The sequence below is a fragment of the Salvelinus alpinus genome, chromosome 9, assembly GCF_045679555.1.
Source record: "Salvelinus alpinus chromosome 9, SLU_Salpinus.1, whole genome shotgun sequence".
Taxonomy (NCBI): domain Eukaryota; kingdom Metazoa; phylum Chordata; class Actinopteri; order Salmoniformes; family Salmonidae; genus Salvelinus; species Salvelinus alpinus.
Genome location: NC_092094.1, coordinates 77028022 through 77040599, shown reverse-complemented (window position 1 = coordinate 77040599; position 12578 = coordinate 77028022). Strand labels below are relative to the sequence as shown.

Below are 12578 nucleotides of genomic sequence, written 5' to 3'. Positions count from 1 at the left end.
TGACAGAACAGAGATAATCATGGTGCAACTAGAGAACATTACCGACACGCACTACATATTTTCCGCTGGCTACCCCACCACAGAAAGCACTGAGCTAGATTGAAACACCTGCATTTTGGAGCTGCCTTAAGCAAAAAGAGACCATGTTTGTATACGGCTTCATTAATACTTTTTACAAACTGATGTGACACATTAATGCCTAACATGCAAAACAGGTAAGCCCCAAAAACAAATAGAAAATGACCAATCTACAGCATCGTTTCAAACCCCTTACGGTTGAATAGCATTAAATCCCCACAAATCAGTTTCAGATAGGTGTTTCTTTACATTGGATGCATCTCAATCCACCACATCTGCCTGTGTGTAAGGTGTTTTAGTAAGACCATGAGACATCCTGAAAACCGGTCTACTCACGTCACTAGCGAACACATTCAGTTTCTCTACAACCATCTTGGGACTAGTCTGAACAGCCTCTGACTTGTCTGTAGCATATGAACAGTCGACACACTACGACCCCGCTGGAAAGGTGAGACTCAACATTGCTTGAAGGCCCCACAGTATCAGTTGAAAAATAGATGGTGCCAAAAAAGTAAATACATTTTACAAAAGTGTCCTGATCTCAGATCTAGGACAGAATTTAGAACTGTGTGGGCTAATAGCAGTAATGTCAAATTACATTGATTCAAGGGAGGTAAACCTATAAATAACAAAATCATCCTTGGTATGACCAGTCAGCTTAGAACGCCCGGTTGAGACTTAAAAGTTTACCATCCCTTTGGCTGAGAGCCGACCAGCAAGACCAAGTGTCAAGAAACTAGTTAGTTCAAACATACTTTACAGCCAGCCTTCCCCTGAACATCTTTGTAGGCTAGTTTGTAAATGACTGGTCACAGGGCAATGTTGCTAGGGTAAAGTACAATCTAATTAAAGCAGCCTACAAGTGAGTCTACTGTCAGGAAGCTTAACTGTTTAGGCCAAGACATGTCCTAGTTGACATGGCATAAATGTCACAACTGGCCAAAGGCGAACATTCCTATACCCAATTCTAAAATATGGATTTAAATTGTGGCACGTCAAACCTAGTCTACCTTATGAAATCCCTGGGCTTAGCTATGTGATCAATAAAGGGGCTGGAGACAAGTTGAACAGAGCAAATTACTTGGCAGGTCAAGCTTCAGAATTTAGAGACAAGAGAAGGCAACATTATGTTAAAGTATTTTTTATTATACAAGAAAATTGTCACAAGTTGCCTACATTTCAAAGGTTTATTGAACCTGGCCATAAAAACAAATCTAAGCATATCACATCATGATTTACACAATTAAATCTCACATATGCTAACTCCATATTCTAGAAATAAATCACAAGTGTACATCAAGCCTCTGACAACGTACTCACTGCAGTTGCAGAAATACCACTGTTAGTGCATTTATACCTTATTTTCAAAGTGCCTACACCAACATTTCTTTAGATATGTTAACTTCTTAAGAAATTACTAAACTACCCCCTGGTGTCTACACAGGAACAGCGGGACCAAATGGTTCAAAGACCAGAGTTCCGTACAGTACATCATCATCATGGACTGCCTCCATGGAGAGGACCTTACCGTTCGGCCTATGGGCATGGGGCCAGTGTGTGAGGTGTGAAGGCCTACTGGTTTGAAGCGGCCGGAAGGTGTGAGGGCAAATAACAATTCCCATCAGTGAAGTAGAAGTGGGTTATCCTCCAGCACGCAACTGCAACTCCACCGAATATCTTCGGTTAGGAGCGCACATGACTGCCTTTCTGAAATGCATTTAAAAAAGTGTTCCCCATCTGTTAAAGTCTTGCCGGTGTCTGTTCACTGCTCAACAGCCCTCTAGAAGCGCCCCTGTAGTGAGCCCCCCACAATGATGGGTATGATGAGCGCGACGGAGCTGGACTGCAAGGATGCACTGGCTCCTTTGGGAATGTTGTTGTTCTTGGTGACGTCGGGCATCTTGGTCATGTTGGAACTCGCGCCGCCAGCTTTGGTCGTAGCATTCATGGCAGGGGACTGTGTGGCAGCGTTTTGCGCGTGGACCTAAAACAGAAGAGCAGAGGGGCTTGTCACATGTGAAAAACACGTAAACCTGAAACACTTGACGAATCGGGACAATTATCAATAGGACTTACTTCCGTCTGACTAATTTTAAAAAAAGCAAACGTTCAGCCTAGGCAGTAAAAACACAATAGCCCTATGGCAATATGTTCCAACAAAATGCACCTTAGAAAACTTAGACATGTTGTAAGTGCCATCACCTTGTGGACAATGTTTTCCATAGCCTATAGGGTAACGGGCAACGTCCTGCATTTGAATTGCGCAGTGGAGGATTAAAAAAAATACGTCGCGCTCAAATTACATTAGCCCTCCTACGCATGCTGTAGTAACTTTACATCAATGATTCAGTAGCCTATCTGAAGAGGCGTCACGGTTCCACATTGCGCTGGCACGCTAGATTTTGCCAACATGTCGTCAATCATACTGACTGATAACATCTGAGGTCAATTATACGCGCCATCATTCGCTTGTCAATGTCAAAAATCATACATTTATGGTAACACATTTGTCTGATTAATAAGCAATGAAAGTTGCACCGGTCCTGTTGAAATACATTTGCTTTCCAGAATAATGGGTAGTCTAATTCAAATCTGGGTTAATCTGAAACAAACATGGTAAAAAGTACATCATTTTAGAAGAAAACTTCTTACCTGTGATGAAATATGCATGGCAAGGAGAAGAAATCCAATGCAAGCCATCACAATTTTAGTCATCTTGTATTCGGTTTCTTCCCAGCCACAATTACGCGTAATGTAGCTTTCCTGCCTCCGACTTTTCTCAAGATGAATGACGAGAGGACAAACCCAGGGGATTTTATACCACCACCGAGTGTGACGTTAGGCAACACTGCGCATCCCCCAAACCACCTGTACAGCCTTCCAATCAAATGGAAACCTACAGTTTATCAGAAGCTTCCCATAAACTACACCTCTGAGACCTCTTCTTCTACATCTTAGACTGTCAGCAATACAAATAGCCTTTGGGTTTATAATCATTGTCTTTTGATATGAATTCACAAGTAGCCTTTGTATCTATAATCATTGTGTTTAATATGAATTCACTGGTTTACAATTTGAAGAGTTTGAGACAATTATTCTCTCTACCTTCCTGCTCAGAGAAGGTTGATTCCATGAGCATGATGGGGACATTTTTCAAACAATAATAATTATACAGGTAGTCTAGTTTATGTTGTTCAAAATATATTTATGGGGATATTTTGCCTGGTAAATGGCAAAGAAAAGTTTTACACATAAACAGGTTTTATAGCGACCTCTTGCGGTAAATATAAGCTTTTTGCCACAACGCAATTCGGTTCATATGTCCATTCCTCGTCCGTAGTAGTAGGCCTATTGGTCTCACATGGAAGCTATAATTCACCGGCGGTGACTAAAGTCAAGTGAATACTCGAAAAGTACATTTCCTAAAGAAAATGTGTGTGCTTGCTAGCTTGTCTTGAAGTAATATGGTTGATAGAATAGGATAGCTGGAAGAGGTGAAAGTTGGTTGGGTGTCTCTAGCTTGAACGGTTCTAGAGTTAGACCTATAATATTACTGTTGGTGGGTTATTTATGCTAATTAATGAACATGTACATAGTTATAATGTATAAAGTTTTGAAAATGTTGAAGTTGTTTTAATGTTTGTAGCTGAAATGGTGAAAGAGCAGTAGCATTTCAAATGTCTATCACTGTGTCATTATGGTTTGCATTGGGAGATTCTCAATTGGTCTAAAGCCCATCCTCCATAGCTGCAGGAAGTAGGGGGGCTGGGGCTGCGGTGGAGATGGAGTTCTTTTGAAATCAAATAAAATTTTATTCATCACATGCTTCGTAAACAACAGGTGTAAACTAACAGTGAAACGCTTACTTACGGGCCATTCCCAACAATGCGGAGAGAAAGAAAATAGAGAAATATTGGAAAAGTAGTAACTTTATAATAAAGGTGATTTTTTTTCAGTCAGCACCCCCTACTCAAAACATCTTCCCGTGGCTATGCCATCCTCTCCTTGACTCCTCCGTCCTCCTCTCCTCCGTGACCCGTAAACCACTAAGTAGTCGAGGGGTTGAGGATAGTGTAAATGATAGTAGGTGAACAAAGGAGAGTCCTCCTCTCCTTATTTACCTACTAAAGCAGAGGATGCACAAGAGCATCCTCCCAGTGGCTAGCGTGGACAGTGGCCTCATGCACAAGGGTATGTGCCCCCTCAGATTTGTCCAGTTTTTTTTATTTTTCAGATGTTAAATTAATTACTCAACTTCATTTTTAGCCCACGTTCTATCATAATTATTCATAGAAAATATCTGCCAGCGGTATTTTGCAGAGAGGGCACACTGACTGGACCAGGCAAGGATTACCAGGCAAGGACTCGCAGGAGGTATGTTTGTAAATTCATTTGATTAAGGTATGTAGCCTATTGATTCCTTCTTAATCAAAAAATAAAACAAGTGTTTTGTTGTTTCTCTGTAATACTATCCACCTAGCATTTTCATGAATTTGGCTCTATCTAGCCAGCTAGATAGGTTCTCAATCTCCCAACCTCATAACTAGATACAGTTGAAGTCGGAAGTTTACATACACCTTAGCCAGATACATTTAAACTCAGTTTTTCACAATTCCTGACATTTAGTCCTTGTAACAATTCCCTGTCTTAGGTCAGTTAGGATCACCACTTTATTTTAAGAATGTGAAATGTCAGAATAATAGTAGAGAGAATTATTTCTTTCAGCTTTTATTTCTTTCATCACATTCCCAGTGGTTCAGAAGTTTACATACACAATTAGTATTCGGTAGCATTGCCTTTAAATTGTTTAACTTGGGTCAAACGTTTCGGGTAGCCTTCCACAAGTTTCCCACAATAAGATGGGTGAATTTTGGACCATTCCTCCTGACAGAGCTGGTGTAACTGAGTCAGGTTTGTAGGCCTCCTTGCTCACACACGCTTTTTCAGTTCTGCTCACAAATTTTCTATAGGATTGAGGTCAGGGCTTTGTGATGGCCACTCCAATACCTTGACTTTGTTGTCCTTAAGCGATTTTGCCACAACTTTGGAAGTATGCTTGGGATCATTGTGCATTTAGAAGAACCATTTGCGACCAAGCTTTAACTTCTTGACTGATGTCTTGAGATGTTGCTTCAATTATATCCACATCATTTTCCTACCTCATGATGCCATCTATTTTGTGAAGTGCACCAATCCCTCCTGCAGCAAAGCACCCCCACAACATGATGCTGCCACCCCTGTGCTTCACGGTTATGATGGTGTTCTTTGGCTTGAAAGCTTCCTCCTTTTTCCTCCAAACATAACGATGGTCATTATGGCCAAACAGTTCTATTTTTGTTTCATCAGACTAGAGCACTTTCTCCATGTGCATTTGCAAATCGTAGTCTGGCTTTTTATGGTAGTTTTGGAGCAGTGGCTTCTTCCTTGCTGAGCAGCCTTTCAGGTTATGTCGATATAGGACTCGTTTTACTTTGGATATAGATATTTTTGTACCTGTTTCCTCCGGCATCCTCACAAGATCCTTTGCTCTTGTTCTGGGATTGATTTGCACTTTTCGCACCAAAGTACATTCATCTCTAGGAGACAGAACGTTTCTCCTTACTATTGTTTGTACAGATACAATTTATTTTCTGACGTCTTGGCTGATTTCTTTTGATTTTCCCATGATGTCAAGCATAGAGGCACTGAGTTTGAAGGTAGGCCTTGAAATACATTGTTGGAAAAATTACTTGTGTCATGCACAAAGTAGATGTCCTAAACGACTTGCCAAAATTATAGTTTGTTAATAAGACATTTTTGGAGTGGTTGAAAAACGAGTTGTAATGATTCCAACCTAAGTGACTTCAACTGTATATGTACATACCTCAATTACATCGTACGGCCTGCACATAGAATTGGCACTAGTACCTAAGATCTTGATATTTATGTTTGTGTTGTTGTACTCAGTTGTTGTAGTACTCAGAATTTTCTCGCGAGACCACATATTGAGCGTCTCGGTCTTGTCTCATTGTTGGATACATTTGTATTTGGTCTTGACTCGGTCTCGGACAGTGAGGACTCATAATTTCTTCCTGAGACCAGCGGAGTAAAAAAAATCATAATTATAAGCTTCCATTAAGTCAGCGCATAAAAGCGCTTCCCCAGGCCAAAAATATATACACTCCTTTCTTGAAACAAAATCTTCACAGCCTTTATCTATTATAGACATGTTTGCACAGTGGCGAACCTATTCGCTTTCAGGTTGTGCCAGGTTTGTGATTCTGAAAGGACAGCAACCGTAATACCAGAGCTCTCATGTAGGAGAGTGCACTTTTTGTAAAACACAAAGAGACAGTGGTGTAGTGGAGGGTATACGCAGGTATAAACCGTATACCCATTTTGTTTTCAGTTGGCATTGCGTAGACTCACTCCTTAAGCCCTACTGATGGGTATCAAAGTAGTGTAGGAGGTATACGACTTGTAGTGCAATAGAGAAATCATGCACAAAGTTTCCAACATAAATCGCAAAGCACGTGAAGTATATTCACATGTACACCGCACACAAAGCCTAGTTTCAGCAAAATATAATCTGCAGGCAGCCAGAGTGTGCAGCTCTCAACTGGTTTTGATATGGATCAGCTCACAGATGAATGACTTCGGTAGCCGGTAGGGTAGGAAAGACGTTTCAACTTATATCTATCACTAAATGCTAACTAAGACAACAATGGTATGCAAACCAGGTATTGAAAAAGTTTAGACCGAAGTGTTGGTTAGTAGCCTATTTGTGATGTGCAATTGTCATCATGGGCTGTTTGTATCAGGGTGTAGATATGGATGGGCCTGGGTGGACCAAGGATCATCGACTTGGAAGCCAGGCCCTGACCGGCACACCCAATCAGACTGATGTGGTTTAAGCATTGTAATGAACTTAGCCCATCTAATTTTGTGATTTTGAGAGTGAAAATCATAGAAATCTATAGAAAAACAAACAGTGTGAGATCAAAAGACAGATACTGGTGGACAAGGAGGCATACAAGCAAAGGGTGGAGATATCATAACCGCCATCGATAAAAGACAGTACTGTGCAGCCGTCTTCATCGACCTGGCCAAGGCTTTTGAATCCGTCAATCATCGCATTCATATCGGCAGACTCAACAGCCTTGGTCTCTCAAATGACTGCCTCGCCTAATTCACCAACTACTTCTCAGATAGAGTTCAGTGTGTCAAATCGGAGGGCCTGTTGTCCGGACCTCTGGCAGTCTCTATGGGGGTGCCACAGGGTTCAATTCTCGGGCTGACTGTTTTCTCTTTATATATCAATGTCGCTCTTGCTACTGGTGATTCTCGGACCCCACCTCTACGCAGACGACACCAATCTGTATACATTTGGCTATTCTTCGAACACTGTGTTAACAAACCTCCAAACGAGCTTCAATGCCATACAACACTCCTTCCGTGGCCTCCAACTGCTCTTAAATGCTAGTAAAACTAAATGCATGCTCTTCAACCGATTGCTGCCCGCACCCGCCCGCCCGACTAGCATCACTACTCTGGACGGTTCTGACTTACAATATGTGGACAACTACAAATACCTAGATGTCTGGTTAAACTGTAAACTCTCCTTCCACACTAACATTAAGCATCTCCAATCCAAAATGAAATCTAGAATTGGCTTCCTATTTCACAACAAAGCCTCCTTCACTCATGCTGCCAAACATACCCTCGTAAAACTGACTATCCTACCGATCCTTGACTTCGGCGATGTCATTTACAAAATAGCCTCCAACACTCTACTCAGCAAATTGGATGTAGTATATCACAGTGCCATCTGTTTTGTCACCAAAGCCCCATATACTACCCACCATATCGACCTGTATGCTCTCGTTGGCTGGCCCTTGCTACATATTCGTCGCCAAACCCACTGGCTCCAGGTCATCTATAAGTCTTTGCTAGGTAAAGCCCCGCTTTATCTCAGCTCACTGGTCACCATAACAACACCCAACCTTAGCATGGACTGCAGCAGGTATATTTCACTGGTCATCCCCAAAGCCAACATCTCCTTTGGCCGCCTTTCCTTCCAGTTCTCTGCTGCCAATGACTGGAACGAATTGCAAAAATCACTGAAGCTGGAGACTTATATCCCCCTCACTAACTTTAAGCATCACCTGTCAGAGCAGCTTACCGATCACTGCACCTGTACGCAGCCCATCTGTAAATAGCCCACCCAACTACCTCATCCCCATATTATATTTTTTGCTCTTTTGCACCCCAGTATCTCTACTTGCACATCATCATCTGCACATCTATCACTCGTGTTAATGCAAAATTGTAATTATTTTGCCACTATGGCGTATTTATTGCCTTACCTCCCTATTCTTACTACATTTGCACACACTGTATATAGATTTTTCTATTGTGTTATTGACTGTACGTATGTTTATCCCATGTGTAACTGTGTTGTTTTTGTCGCTTTATCTTTATTGCTTTATCTTGGCCAGGTCGCAGTTGTAAATGAGAACTTGTTCTCAACTGGCCTACCTGGTTAAATAATGGTGAAATAAAAAAATACAAAAAAAGGGTTGCCTGGCAAGGGATTAAATCCATGTCTAGTGCCCCCCACATAGGCAGGGGAAAACCAGTGCTGACCATGGGAGAGATGAGAGCCAGAACATGGCTAAAGAACTTGTCAGACTGTGTGCGCAACTGGTCAACTGGAGTCAGGTGCAGGAGAGCAGAGATGAGTGAACAGGCACACTTTAATTGGCAGAAGCAAATCAGTCGGACGCAACAGCGTCACAACACTCCAGCCAGAGGAAAAAGCGAATAGCGCACTTGTCACACAAAATAATGTACAACAATACAATACCACGGGTTCAAAACAATACCCGGAAAAAACCAGCCTGACGCGTCACACAATAAACGTAACGAACAATTACACACACAGACATGGGGGGAACAGAGTATAATATACACGTAGAGTGATGAGGGGATGTAAACCAGGTGTGTGGGAAAACAAGACAAAACAAATGGAAAATGAAAGGTGGAGCAGCATTGGCTAGAAAACCGTTGACGTTGAGTCGTGACAGTACCCCCTCCCTGACGCGCGGCTCCAGCTGCGCGCCAACACCGGCCTTGGGGACGACCCGGGGGGCGAGGCGCAGGGCGATCCGGCCGGAGATGGTGGAACTCCCGCAGCATTGAAGGGTCCAACATGTCCTCCACCGGAACCCAGAACCTCTCCTCCGGACCGGACCGTACCCCTCCCACTCCACGAGGTACTGAAGGCCCCTCGCCCGACGCCTCGAATCCAGTATGGAGAGAATAGAGTACGCCAGAGCCCCCTCGATGTCCAGAGGGGGCGGAGGAACCTCCCGCACCTCAGACTCCTGGATTGGGCCAGCCACCACCGGCCTGAGGAGAGACACATGGAACGAGGGGTTAATACGGTAATCGGGGGGAAGCTGTAACCTGTAACTAACCTCGTTCACTCTCCTCAGTACTTTAAATGGCCCCACAAACCGCGGGCCCAGCTTCCGGCAGGGCAGGCGGAGGGGCAGGCGGAGGGGCAGGTTTTAGATCGAGAGCCAGACCCAGTTGCACCGGGGCCTCACTGAGGTGGCGGTCTGCGCCGGTTTTCTGGCGCAGCACGGCTCGCTGGAGGTGAACATGGGCGGCAACCCATGTCTCCTCCACGCGCCTGAATCAGTCGTCCACCGCAGGAGTCTCGGTCTGACTCTAATGCCAAGGCGCCAGAACCGGCTGGCACCCCAGTACGCACTGGAAGGGGAAGCGGTTAGTGGAGGAGTGGCGGAGCGAGTTCTGAGCCATCTCGGCCCAGGGTAAGAAAGCTGCCCACTCCCCCGGCCGGTCCTGGCAATAAGACTGCAGAAACCTGCCCACATCCTGGTTCACTCTCTCCACCTGCCCATTACTCTCGGGATGAAACCCCGAGATAAGGCTGATCGAGACCCCCAGACCCTCGAAGTGAAGTGGGGACCTCGATCAGACACTATATCCTCAGGTACCCCGTAGTGCCGGAAGACGTGCGTAAACAAGGCCTCCGCAGTCTGTTGGGCTGTAGGGAGACCGGGCAGAGGGAGGAGATGGCAGGACTTAGAGAAACGATCCACAATGACCAGGATCGTGGTGTTACCTTGTGGGGGGGGGAGATCGGTAAGAAAATCCACCGACAGGTGCAACCAAGGCCGTTGTGGAACAGGTAAGGGGTGGAGCCACCTCCACTATGAACGCCAAAGAAGGATCCGGATGGGCCAGCACGGGAGCCGAGGTAAACAGAGCCCTTAGGTGACCAAAAGCCCTGTCCGCCTCAGCCGACCACTGCAAACGTACCGGACCCCCCTTCAGCAGTGAGGTAATGGGAGCCGCTAGCTGGCCAAAACCCCGGATAAACCTCCGGTAGTAATTGGCAAACCCTAAAAACCACTGCACCTCCTTTACCGTGGTGGGATTCGGTCAATTACGCACGGCTGCAATGCGGTCACTCTCCATCTCCAGCCCTGATGTGGAAATGCGGTACCCTAGCAAGGAGACGGACTGCTGGAAGAATAGGCATTTCTCAGCCTTGACGTACAGGTCATGCTCCAACAGTCACCCAAGCACCCTGCGCACCAGGGACACATGCTCGGCGCGTGCAGCGGAGTATTTCAGAATGTCATCAATATACACCATTACACCCAGCCCATGCGGGTCCCTGAAAATCTTGTCTACAAAGGCTTGGAAGACTGATGGAGCATTCATCAAACCGTATGTAACGTTTCTGACCTTATTTCCTTTGTTTAGTCTTTATTTAGTTGGTCAGGACGTGAGTTGGGTGGGTATTATCTATGTTGTCTGTTTCTATGTGGGGTTTTCTCGTTTGGCCTGATATGGTTCTCAATCAGAGGCAGCTGTCATTCATTATCTCTGATTGGGAACCATATTTAGGTAGCCTGTTTTCTGTTGGGGTTTGTGGGTGATTGTCTATGTGTAGTGTTTGTGTCAGCACTATGGTTATTTAGCTTCACGGTTGTCACTTTGTTGTTTTTGTAGTGTTCAGTTTCTTTCATTAAAGAATGACGAACACTTACCTCGCTGCGTATTGGTCCTCCGATCCTTCTCGCCTCTCCTCGTCAGATGAGGAGGACGAAGACAGCCGTGACAGAATCACCCACCAACCAAGGACCAAGCACCGTGGTATCGGGCAGCAGCGATCGCAGGACTCCTGGACCTGGGAGGAGATTCTGGATGGGAAAGGACCCTGGGTTAGGGTTAGGGTTAGGGTTAGGGTTACAGGTACGAGAGGGGCATACGGGGAGTGTGGCTAAGCCAGGTAGCAGACCTGAGCTCACTCCTCGTGCTTATTATAAGCAGCGCGTTACTGGTCAGGCACCGTGTTATGCGGTTAAGCGCACGGTGTCGCCAGTACTTGCCCGTAGCCCGGTGCGCTATAGGGCAGCCCCCCGAAAGTGTCATGTGAGTGTGGGCATCCAGCCAGGGCGTATTGTGCCTGCTCAGCGTGTCTGGTCTCCGGTACGCCGTTTCGGTCCAGGGTATCCTGCGCCAGCTCTGCGTACTGTGTCTCCGGGGCGCTGGGAGGGTGTAGTGCGTCCTATGCCTGCGCTCCACTCGTGCCGGGCAAATGTGGGAGTGGAGCCTAAGGGAGAGGTGCGCATAGTAGGCACTAGATCTCCAGTGCTCACCCACAGCCCGGTTCAACCTGTGCCTGCACTCTGGAGGGTCCGGGCTAGAGTAGTTATCCAGCCTGGGGGGAGTGGTGCCAAGACTGCGCACCAGAGCTCCAGTGCTCCCCCACAGCCCGGTCCTTCAGGTGCCTCCTCCTAACACCAAGCCTCCTGTAGGTCTCCCCAGCCTGGTGGGTCCTGTGGCAGCCCCACGCACAGACATTTTCCAATCCTCGCTCGACAAGCAACACATTTTATTTGTCACATACACATGGTTAGCAGATGTTAATGTGAGTGTAGCGAAATGCTTGTGCTTCCAGTTCTGACAAAATCTAACAAGTAATCGAATAAATTCACAACAACTACCTTATAAACACAAATGTAAGGGATGAATAAGAATATGTACATATCAATATATGGATGAGCGATGGCTGTGCGGCATAGGCAAGATGCAGTAGATGGTATAGAACAGTATATACATATGAAATGAGTAATGTAGGATATGTAAACATTATTAAAGTGGTGTTATTTAAGGTGACTAGTGATACCTTTATTAAGTCCATTTGTTAAAGTGTCCAGAGATTTGAGTCTGGATGTTGACAGCAGCCTCTCTATGTTAATGATGGCTGTTTAACAGTCTGAAGGCCTTGAGATAGAAGCTGTTTTTCAGTCTCTCGGTCCCAGCTTTGATGCACCTGTACTGACCTCGCCTTCTGGATGATAGCGGGGTGAACAGGCAGTGTCTCAGGTGGTTGTTGTCCTTGATGATCTTTTTGGACTTCCTGTGACATCGGGTGCTGTAGGTGTCCTGGAGGGCAGGTAGTTTACACCCGGTGATGT

General features: G+C 45.3%; 1 long non-coding RNA gene across 1 annotated transcript; it reads right to left on the bottom strand.

Moving 5' to 3' along the window:
• Window positions 1-1203: 1203 nt before the first annotated feature.
• Window positions 1204-3003, bottom strand: LOC139530652 (uncharacterized). The gene is made up of 2 exons (XR_011666092.1): window positions 2731-3003; window positions 1204-2062 (listed from the first exon to the last, which is right to left on the bottom strand). It is a non-coding gene; the product is annotated as an uncharacterized lncRNA (long non-coding RNA).
• Window positions 3004-12578: the final 9575 nt, after the last annotated feature.